Below are 10,435 nucleotides of genomic sequence, written 5' to 3'. Positions count from 1 at the left end.
GTTTTTTGAATGTCCAGAGGACCAGACTTAACTTTTTTAGATTTATATATAAATGTTTTTGTAGAATCTGGTTCATCAGATTTAATTCAGTTCAGTTTATTTATACAGCGCCAAGTCATAACAGAAATCGTGTCAGGGCACTGAACAGAAACATTCATATATAAAAATAATAATTTAATATTATTTATCTGAGGAGCAGACTGCTTTGAGTAACTCATAGCAGAACTCTCATTAGCAGGACTTTGATTCTGGACACGCCTCCAGAATCGGTCCTAAAGTGCAGGTGCAAATCCAGGCTGAGCTGAGCCAGGCTGAGTAGGGATGTGCAGGGCTGAGCAGAGTTGAGGCTGATTAGGGGCAGTGCAAAAGGGGCATAAGTGTTGTCATAGCTCTTCTTGGTTTCATTCAAGAGTTGTTATACAGTAGATGCTGATAGCTTTGGACAGGAAGGATCTCCTGCAGTGAATCTGAAGAATCTGGCCACAGATACCAATCCATCCACCTTGATCCAGCTTGCTGTCAGATCCGGCGTGCCTCTTAGTCCTCCTGGGCAGCAGGACTGCCTGCAGAGTTCCTCCCTGAGCGATGGTCACTCCTCCCAGCAGTCTGCAGAGCTCCTAGTCACCATGGACAGATAGCTGAAGGTGTTGGGGGATGATCCCAGTCCTCCCGTTTTCACGAGCTGAGTTTCCCACCATCTCCAGGATCTCGGCTGTTAGGTACTCGAGCACCGCCGCCAGATTGACAGGAATTAGTCCACAGCGCATCCTTTTAAACTCATTTGAGATTTGGAGCTGTAGCTGAGATATTATTGAGCTTTTGAGATGTTAATCAGCTTCTCCTGGTTGTTAAAAAACAATTTTTTTTCATGGTTATGCATCATAACAAATGCCAAAAAGTAAAAAGGCACAGCATCCGATACCAAAGGAAATAATTATCAGGAAAAAGAAGTGATTTACATCCAGATTTTTTTTTGTTGAAGTTTTCAAAAGCAATAACTCAAAATAAATGTAACAGAGCTATTCCAACACATTTCTGATATTTCTATACACATTACATGCTATGTTTACAGAGTTTCACTGCCTAACGTTCACAACGCAGCCAATTCAAGCCCAACAGAAAAAGGTGTAACACATTGGTTATGTTAGTGATGTACACAACAGACACGGAGCCCGAGACCAGAAGCAGTAGGTTGTGCTCAGCAAGCAGGCTAGGCTAGGCTAAGCTACACCACGGTAAGTTTTAGCTACAAAATGAGTGCTCATGACCGTAATACAAACGGGACTGAACGAGCTTTCGCAAGCGAAGAGAAAGCAGATGACATAATTGGTAAGAGAAGAAAGACTAATTTGGCGGTGTAATATTCTAATTTTCTTAGATACTGAATTTAAGGTTTTCATTAGTTGTCGGTTATGATCATCAACATTAAAAGAAATAAACGTTTGAAATATATCAGTCTGTGTGTAATGAATGAATATAATATAGATGTTTCACTTTTTGAATGGAATTACTGAAATAAATAAACTTTTTATGATATTTAAATTTTATAACCAGCACCTGTATGGCCACCACCGTATTCTAGTATATGATGGTGACCATTTTGGATTTTGAAGGGTCAATCCAATTTTTGATTAGGGACCTTCCTTATGCCTAGATGCAGCCCCAAACGAAAATGGAATTTGGTACCTCACTTTTGTTTCTAGTTATCCATCTCGGAGTACAGACAGACAAACAGAGGGTATTTCCAATTATCATCTTCACTCCGCAACAAACGACAACAAAACAGGTTAGACATCAGAATTAGTAAAAGCAGTTGCCATTACAGTATTTATAATAAACAATAAAATACACACTGCAGCCAAAACACAAAATGCATTTTATGTTTAAACTCAACAGTAAAGGTTCCACAATTATCTAATTTATTCTCTCATAGTTCTAATCTCTTCATGCAGCGAGCACTTTTCTCATTATTCCTCGTTCTCACAGCACTGAGCACATTGAGTCCAGTGTCCTGATGAGGACACTTCCAGACACAAAGCTTAGGAAATCAACCATTTCATGATGAAGTTACTGAGCTCATCCAGTTAAAGCAGAACTCTTGTTTATTTGAACTAGAATGGTTATTTTAGCTAAAGTTGGACTTTTGTTTAAGCGTCTGTAAAGTGGCAACAGGCCCAAAGAAGTCTGTTTCTTTTGACTCTCACTTATTTCGAAATGTCACACTTGGTTATCTTTCGTTGGCCTCCTCTTTCAGCAAACAGTCATTCTCATGCAGCACCTTCCTCTCAGGAGAATGGAATGTGCTCTGGGAAACACATTTGACCACATATGCAATCCAGTGGCAGCCATATGGAAAGGAGCCGTCTTGTGCCAAAGAATAATTACATTCAGATCTGTTGTCTGGGCTTCACTTCTAACAAAAGGAGTAGAGCATAAAAAGCACAGCAATTTATACATCTTTGCAAAAGTAAAAATGAAAGTCAAGCTTGTTTAATCTGAGCGAATCTTCGAAACAGAACTGTCTCGTGTAAAAAAGTAAGTGGAAGTTTGGAAAAAATGCTTCTTATGATATCATAAGATAACTTTTTGGAAAATAGGCAGCAGGTCAAAAACAATACTTGTATGAGTGCCATGTCATGTTATATTTCATATTTTAAAGTGACTTGGGTGCAGCTGACCCCAATATAACAAGAATGAAAGTAGAATTCCTCATCTCTGTGCCAGAGATTTTAGGAATGCTTGTCAGTGATCTGTTAGCTGTTATCACATCAAAACTTAGCTCATTAGCTATGTTTACATGCTCAAAATTCTTTGACAGGATTGAAATGTTTTCAGAATAAATCATTTGAGTGTCTCGTTTACATGGGCGCAATCTGCTCACGGCAAGCGTTTACATGCAGCGGGCTTTTATTCTGAATAGAAGTACTGACATGCTCAGAGTGGTAAACTCTCTTTAAAAAACACAGAAGAAGTTCTACTTCGGTGATGAACATAAACAAACCTGAGCACCCAAAATGGACCCGCGTCAGGTTTTAATGACGGTGGAGACGTTACTGCACTCCCTGACTGAGCTACAGGTGATACAGATCATTTTGAGCTCTTTCAAAGTTTCTAGTAGAAATGTTGTGTCACTCACTGACCAGTTTTGCTTCCCCGACATATTAGCCAGATGGAAATATATAACCACCCCTCTCATTCTTTTTACAAATTATTTCGGATCGAGCTGATTCAGCAAAAAATAATCTGAATGGGACGTTTACAAGACACATTTTTATTCCAAATGGCCGTTTAATCAGATTACTTATATTATGTAAACATCGCTATTGTCTCCAGTACTGCCTGAGTTAGAACTGTTTTAGTGATTAGAAGGTTAGAAGCAGTACACTGATGTCCTTGCCATTGAAGGATTTGAATAGTGAGTGTTTGAGATGGGTATTTTTTTGGACTAGAAGTGAACAGAGAAAGCAAATGAACCTTAATGTTTTTGGTGCAAGATATTCAGGGGAGTAGGAGTTACAGTAGAAGAAGAGAGGTAGGGTCTTTTTTTTGTTTTGTTTTTTGCCCGTTTGAGTCAGTGCAAGGGCAGCACGGTGGCACAACTGGTAGAGCTGCTGCCTCTCAGTGAGCAGGGGGTGGGGGTGGTTTGGTTTGGGGATCCTCCCCCAGAAAATTTTGAATAAAGTAGATGCCATTTCCTGCATTCTTGTGTTCTTTAACGGGTTGTTAAACATCTATGTTTACATACATAAGTAAACACTTGATTCAATAACTATTTTAGAGAGCAACAAGAAGTAGCCTGACCAACAGCTCTCCTTGTGTGAATAGAACATGCTCTGCTTTTCTCAAGCATCTTAAGTTAACACCCCCCACCCCCCATCAACAACTGCAGACAACTGTAGTGAACAATACAGACGCGCTAGTTGAGATGCTACAGATGTAGCGCTCTGCTTCTCTCACGCATCCTAACAACCCCCACCCACCCAATGTCACCCAATATTTTGGTGAATCTTAAGGTTTGAAAACTGAGTTTCCTTACAAAATCATAATGGTGATTTCTGATTTTTTTAGGGGTGCTGAGATAAAAGAGGCTAAAATTGGCATTTAGGGGAAGGAGCATTTTTATCCACCAGAAGCAATGGCAGAGCCAGGGGTGGCCAATGGTGTCCTAGATTGCTCTTCGGTCACCCTAATGATTTGAAGAAAGCATAGTTTCATCAATGAATCGGGGTGGTCAGTTTACATGTATGATGGTGGTTTTAGTGTATTTTGATATAGCAACCAGAATTTTGATAGGGACTTTTCTTACTGCTATTTGCAGCCACACATGAAAATAGAAGTCAGTACTCTTTATTTTTAAAGTTACCAATCTCATAAGACGGAAGGACAGATGGAAGGGATTTTCAGTTCTCCTCATCACTTTGATGCAGTTCAAGTTGTGTCATCTTAAGTTTTAACAAAGATCACTTCCATTCAGTGGTTCATGAAATATTTTGCTAACAGGCAAAATAATGAATAAACATTGCATTATTACCCTCAGTTTTGGTGGTGAACAATAATTTATTTGTCCTAACTGCCTTATAAAATGTCATTAGAAAATTTTCACTTCATTCAAGCACAGAGACAAACCAGCCACGAGGGAGTCGGAGTTAACAATGACCACCACCGGTGCTGTTGACAAACAGGGTGCCGGCGGTAATAATGCTACTGTTAATTGAAGACTACGAGGAGGGATATGTATCGGGAGACAGGGGGAGAAGAGGAAAGTGAAGAATGTAGGACTGAGGATTGTAACTCTAAATGTGGGGATAATTCAAGCACAGACAGTTTTTTTTTTTGCTTTTTCTGATCGCTGCCTGAACCTGAATAGACAAAAGGAACACAAATCAGCATTTCTCTTCCTGGCCTTTTACTCTGGTGGCTGCTCTGCACTCATTATTTTTGTTGAGGAATAAAATAATATCAGGCTGTGATCTGTTCTCATTTATTTGTCAACTTTCATGTGTCTTTGTCGTGTATCTCCTACCTCAGGCAATAAACTGAGCAGTTGCTGAATGCATTATAAATCTTATTACATCCACCTTTCTGTCATTTCTCTAGCATCTTTCTCATATACTGCCCATTGTTCAAGTTTTAGTAGGAGAAAATAAGGATCTGACCAGTTTTATCACCTGCTTCGACTGTGAATGGGTTATCACCCATTAAATTATCTCGTTTCCATTATTAGTTGTTATCATCCCCATAGGTTACCTTCAGACTGTCCCTCCTGTACCTCCTAGTGGGCTCAGTAGGTTGTTATCACACATTTATAGGGTTAGGGTTACAGTTAGAGTTATATCTAAACATTATTGATGTATTTTATATGAATTGATCAGAATTTTTTTTTCCCCTTTGTCCTGTCCGGCATTGTGACACGCAGAATTATTGTCTGAGTGTCAAAGTGATGCCCAACAGATTTACTTTCACAAGCAGAGCATTATGGCTGGCTGCAATGCTCCACTTGATATATAAATTAAATTTTATTAGAATTTGTTTTAGGCTTGTTTCAGATGTAATGGACATGGGGATGAAAAACAAAGAAGATAACAAAGCAGAAAAGTGAGAGAAGGGTTAAAAGGTAAAGAAGAAGATAGAAATAGATGAGAGAGAGAGGTATAAAGAGAACACAAATCAACATCATTGAAGTCTGCCTCTAGACCTGTAGAAAGAAAAAAAAAAAAAAACCAAGACAAAACCGAGAAACCACAATAACATATATAATGCAACATATATAATGATACTTATAACATCATTATAAATTATTTTATACAGTACATGGTAATGCAAGCTATATTTAGTGGCCACCACAACCCAATTGAGTGCATATCTGATACACACCCGAATCTAAACACCTGTGTGAGCATGCTTGTCACTATAATTCAATTTTTAACTGAGAACAAAATCTTTGAGGTCTTTCAGTCTGGTTTTAAGCAACTCCACTGCACAGAAACAGCTTTGGTTAGGGTTTGCAATGACATTTTAACTTCAAACGATTCTGGTCTATGTGGTACTTGTACTCCTTGATCTTACTGCTGCTTTTGACACCGTCGACCACAGTATCCTCATCTCACGGCTCGAACACTGGGTTGGGATTACAGGAGCTGCTTTAGACTGGTTCCGTTCTTACCTCTCTGACAGGACTTTTTGTGTCAAGGTTGGCGAAAGTCTGTCCACTTCGGTCCCTCTTTCCTGCGGGGTCCCACAGGGCTCGATCCTTGGACCCCTTCTCTTCTCGCTCTATCTGCTCCCACTGGGATCCATCTTAAGAAAACATGCCATCTCATTCCATTGCTATGCCGATGACTGCCAGATCTACCTGCCACTGAAACCAGCCAGTGCTCGTTCCATCCACCCTCTCCTCAAATGTCTAGATGACATTAAGGCATGGATGACTTCAAATTTTCTCAGTTTTAACGACCAGAAAACTGAAGTCATCGTCTTTAGTCCTAGCTCAGCTGCCTCCTCAGATCCTGCAAACCTGGACTCACTTCAGCCCTATCTCAAGCACACTGTTAGAAATCTCGGGGTGGTTTTTGACTCGGATTTTAAGTTTGACAAACAGATCAGTTCAGTTCTGCAGAAAAGTTTTTTCCAACTGCGGCAGGTAGCTAAGCTCAAGCCAGTGTTATCCAGACCCAACCTTGAAACATTAGTCCATGCCTTCATCACAACCCGCCTGGACTATTGTAACTCACTTTATGCTGGGGTCAGTCAGGCGTCCATTTCACGTCTCCAGCTCGTCCAAAATGCAGCTGCTCAGCTTTTAACTGGTACACGTAGGTCTGAGCACATCACACCTGTTCTGTCCTCCCTTCACTGGCTTCCTGTGCGATCCAGAATCGACTTCAAGATTGTCCTCCTGACATATAAGTGCCTAAATGGCCTCGCACCCCTCTACCTCTCCGAGCTCCTGGAACCATATGTTCCGTCTCGGGCCCTGAGATCATCGGACCAGCTTCTTTTGGTCGTTCCAAAATCACGCCTGAAGCTCCGAGGGGATCGAGCTTTTTCAGTCAGAGGTCCCAACCTGTGGAACAACCTGCCCCTCAACATCAGGCAGGCCTCCTCCCTCCTGATGTTCAAATCCCTCCTTAAAACGCACCTGTTTGCTCTGGCGTTTAATACGGTGTGAGTTAGTTTATTTTGTTCTGTGTACCTCATTTTAAATTCTGTTGTTTTATGATTGACGTTTATTTTTACTGCTTGTTTTTCCTTAGTGTGATCATTAGTGTGTGTTATTGCTCCAGTAATTTTAATTCTGTATGATGTTTTTGTTTTGCTGCCTATGTTTTGCTACATTTCTGTTAAGCACTTTGATAACAGTTTATCTGTTTTAAATTGTGCTCTACAAATAAAGATGACTTGACTTGACTTGACTTGACTATAAGGTTTCTACATAAGAAAGTTCAGTAGTGGATGTGGGGACCCACAGACCGGTCCCCACAAGACACAATGGTAACACAGGGAAGACCGGAGCTACAGACACACAGCGGTCCCCAAGCCCGGAGCTCAGGAAGTCCCCCAACCGGGACACCCGCACCCCCCAGAGAGAGAAGCAAAGGGAAGCCCCGGGCGATCCCCAGCAACCACAATGCAGAAACCCAGGAGGCTGCAGCGACGAGTCCACAGGCCCCACCGGCAACCCACCCCTCCAGAGTAGATCCAGCCATGGACACCAAGTCCCAGGTCCCGAGGTCATACCACCCCCCAACAGAGACCTGACTCCACCTGCAGGTGGATCACAGACTTCCTGACAGACCGGAGTCAGTGCTTGCGGCTGGGGAGAGCTGTCTCGGACACTCAGACTGTAAGCACAGGATCTCCACAGGGCTGTGTGCTTTCCCCCTGCTTTTCTCCCTGTACACCAACTGCTGCACCTCCAGCCATGACTCTGTGAAACTTATTAAGTTTGCAGATGACAACACCCTCATCGGGCTCATCTTGGACGATGATGAGTCTGCATACAGGAGGGAGGTGGACCGTCTGGTGACCTGGTGCAGCAGCAACAACCTGGAACTCAATGCCCAGAAGACAATGGAGATGATTGTGGATTTCAGGAAAGCCACAGCCCCTCTGCCCCTCCCCCCCCACCACCTGTAATGATACCCCCATCACCACTGCTACCCCCATCACCACTGCAAACGCATCGGTTCCTCGGCACCACCATCACCCAGGACCTCAAGTAGGAGCCGACCATCAGCTCCCTCATCAAGAAGGCCCAGCAGAGACTGTACTTCCTGCGACAGCTGAAGAAGGCCAAGCTGCCAGCCAAGCTGATGGTGCAATTCTACACGGCCATCATCGAGTCCATCCTCAGCTCCTCCATCACGGTGTGGTACGCCGGGGCCACTGCCAGGGACAGACTGAGACTGTAGCGTGTTGTGCGCTCAGCTGAGAAGGTGATCGGCTGCAGCCTTATATCCCTCCACGACCTGTACATCTCCAGGACTGTGAGGTGAGCAGGTCGGATCACAGCTGACCCTGCTCCCCTGCACATGGTCTGTTTGAACCACTCCCCTCAGGCAGGAGGCTTCGGTCCATTTGGACCAGAACCTCCCGCCATAAGAACAGTTTCTTCCCCTCTGCTGTTAGACTCCTGAACACTCATAATGTTACCTCATAATTTCTGCTTTGGTCACATTACATCTGTATTATAATTGAATACTCCATCTGTACTGTTTTCTAAGCTTTTTTATTGTTTTCTATTGTATGGGTGTACACATGTTTTATGTTATGTTTTCATTTTTACTTTATTTTTTTTTAATTTTCTTTCTTGCTATTCTACAGTGAAACCAGACGTGTTTTCCCTCTCTGCCCCCCCACCCGCTTCCTTGCTGCGCTCTTTTGTCCTGTGAACCCTTAAAAAGCCTCTTTTTTTTTCCTGCATACCTCTTAATTGGAAAGATCAGCTGGTCTCTCAACAAAATCGATCAACTTCTCCCGACAGGAGTCAGGGTAAGGAGGACACTCTGAACTCTAGAGGAAAAATTGGATTCATGATGACGACTAGAATCTACGGTTTGGGTTGGTGGAATCTGGTTGTCTACAAATTCGTGTGGTGGTGTTGAAGCTTGACAGTGCTCGGACTGAATGTGGAGCTGTGACAGGGATTTGGAGCAGCTGTATCAGGACTGTGATCTCCCTGGCAGCACTCATGAATGGTGGGAATAATCTGGAGAAGCTGTGAGCTCGACTTTGGAGTAAAGGATCAATTCGGCTGTTTTGGAGTTTCCATCAGAGAATATGTACCAGCGAGACTTTAAAGGCAGAAACAACAATTACGAGTTCTGCCTGACCCAAACTGTGGCCTTGATGCCGGACTTATCTCAACTCCTCCTGGAATGTTTTGAAAACAACAAAGATGCTTTTACTGTTTCCTCACCCCTCCCTTCCCCAAGGCCGTGGACATGTAACAGAACCTCAACTGAGCTGAAGATGAATGTCACCTCTTATCTGGACAATGGCTGGGGGAAGCGCTGGACTATGCTATGACTTTCCCTTAAAAATTCAATGTTTTCACCACCTATATGTAAATGTATAACGTCTGTTTATGTTGCTTTGCTGTGGTAGGTTTTTTTGATGCCTCAAATTGTGCCCGTCTAGGACACGGTGTGAAAGATCCTTTTTTTTATACCGTCTTTCCTCATGTTTTCTTTCCTTTTCTTATCTAAGCAAAATATTACTAAATTACTAAATTCCTAGTTTGTGAAACTCGTTCATTGACATGGCAATAATAAACTGATTCTGATTCTGATTATCACTCCCAGATTAGTGACTCTTTGTTTTTCTGACAGGGTTAGAGCGGAGAGGTCGATGCAATGGTTTGTGATCGTGCCATTGGGAAGGAACGACATGACTTCAGACTTCTTTTCATTGAAACTTAAGAAGTTTAAAGCCATCCAGTCCCTGATGTCAGCCAGGCAGTCGAGCAGAGGTTGAATAGAGCATGTGCCATTGTGTCTTAGGGGGAAGTAAATTTGACAGTCATCGGTGTAGAAGTGGATGGGCATGTTGTGTTTCTGGAAAATAGCACCAAGCGGCAGCAGGTATAAAGAGAATAGGAGGGGACCCAGGATGGACCCCTGTGGAACCCCCATTTAAGTTCTGCCGCTACAGAACTAAAATCCTTGATGGAGACACACAAAACATGTTGGACTACCTGAGATTTAATTTTAACCCAGGTGTCGTCAACATACCTGAACCAATGACTTGGTGGTGTCCCTGAAAAGGACATCAAGGCTCTCTTTTCTACCTCCTCCATGTACAGGTTGGCAACAATAGAATAAACTGGAGACCCCATAGCACACCCATGTTTCTGCCTATAATATTGCTCCCCATATGTGAAGTAGGTTGACTGCAGGCACAGTTTCAAGAGTTGACACAGTTGTTCTGTGGAAAG

This window comes from Nematolebias whitei, chromosome 5 (assembly GCF_014905685.2).
Source record: "Nematolebias whitei isolate Nwh7 chromosome 5, NemWhi1, whole genome shotgun sequence".
Taxonomy (NCBI): Eukaryota; Metazoa; Chordata; class Actinopteri; order Cyprinodontiformes; family Rivulidae; genus Nematolebias; species Nematolebias whitei.
The sequence above is the reverse complement of the archived record's forward strand: the minus strand, read 5'-3'. Positions refer to the sequence as shown.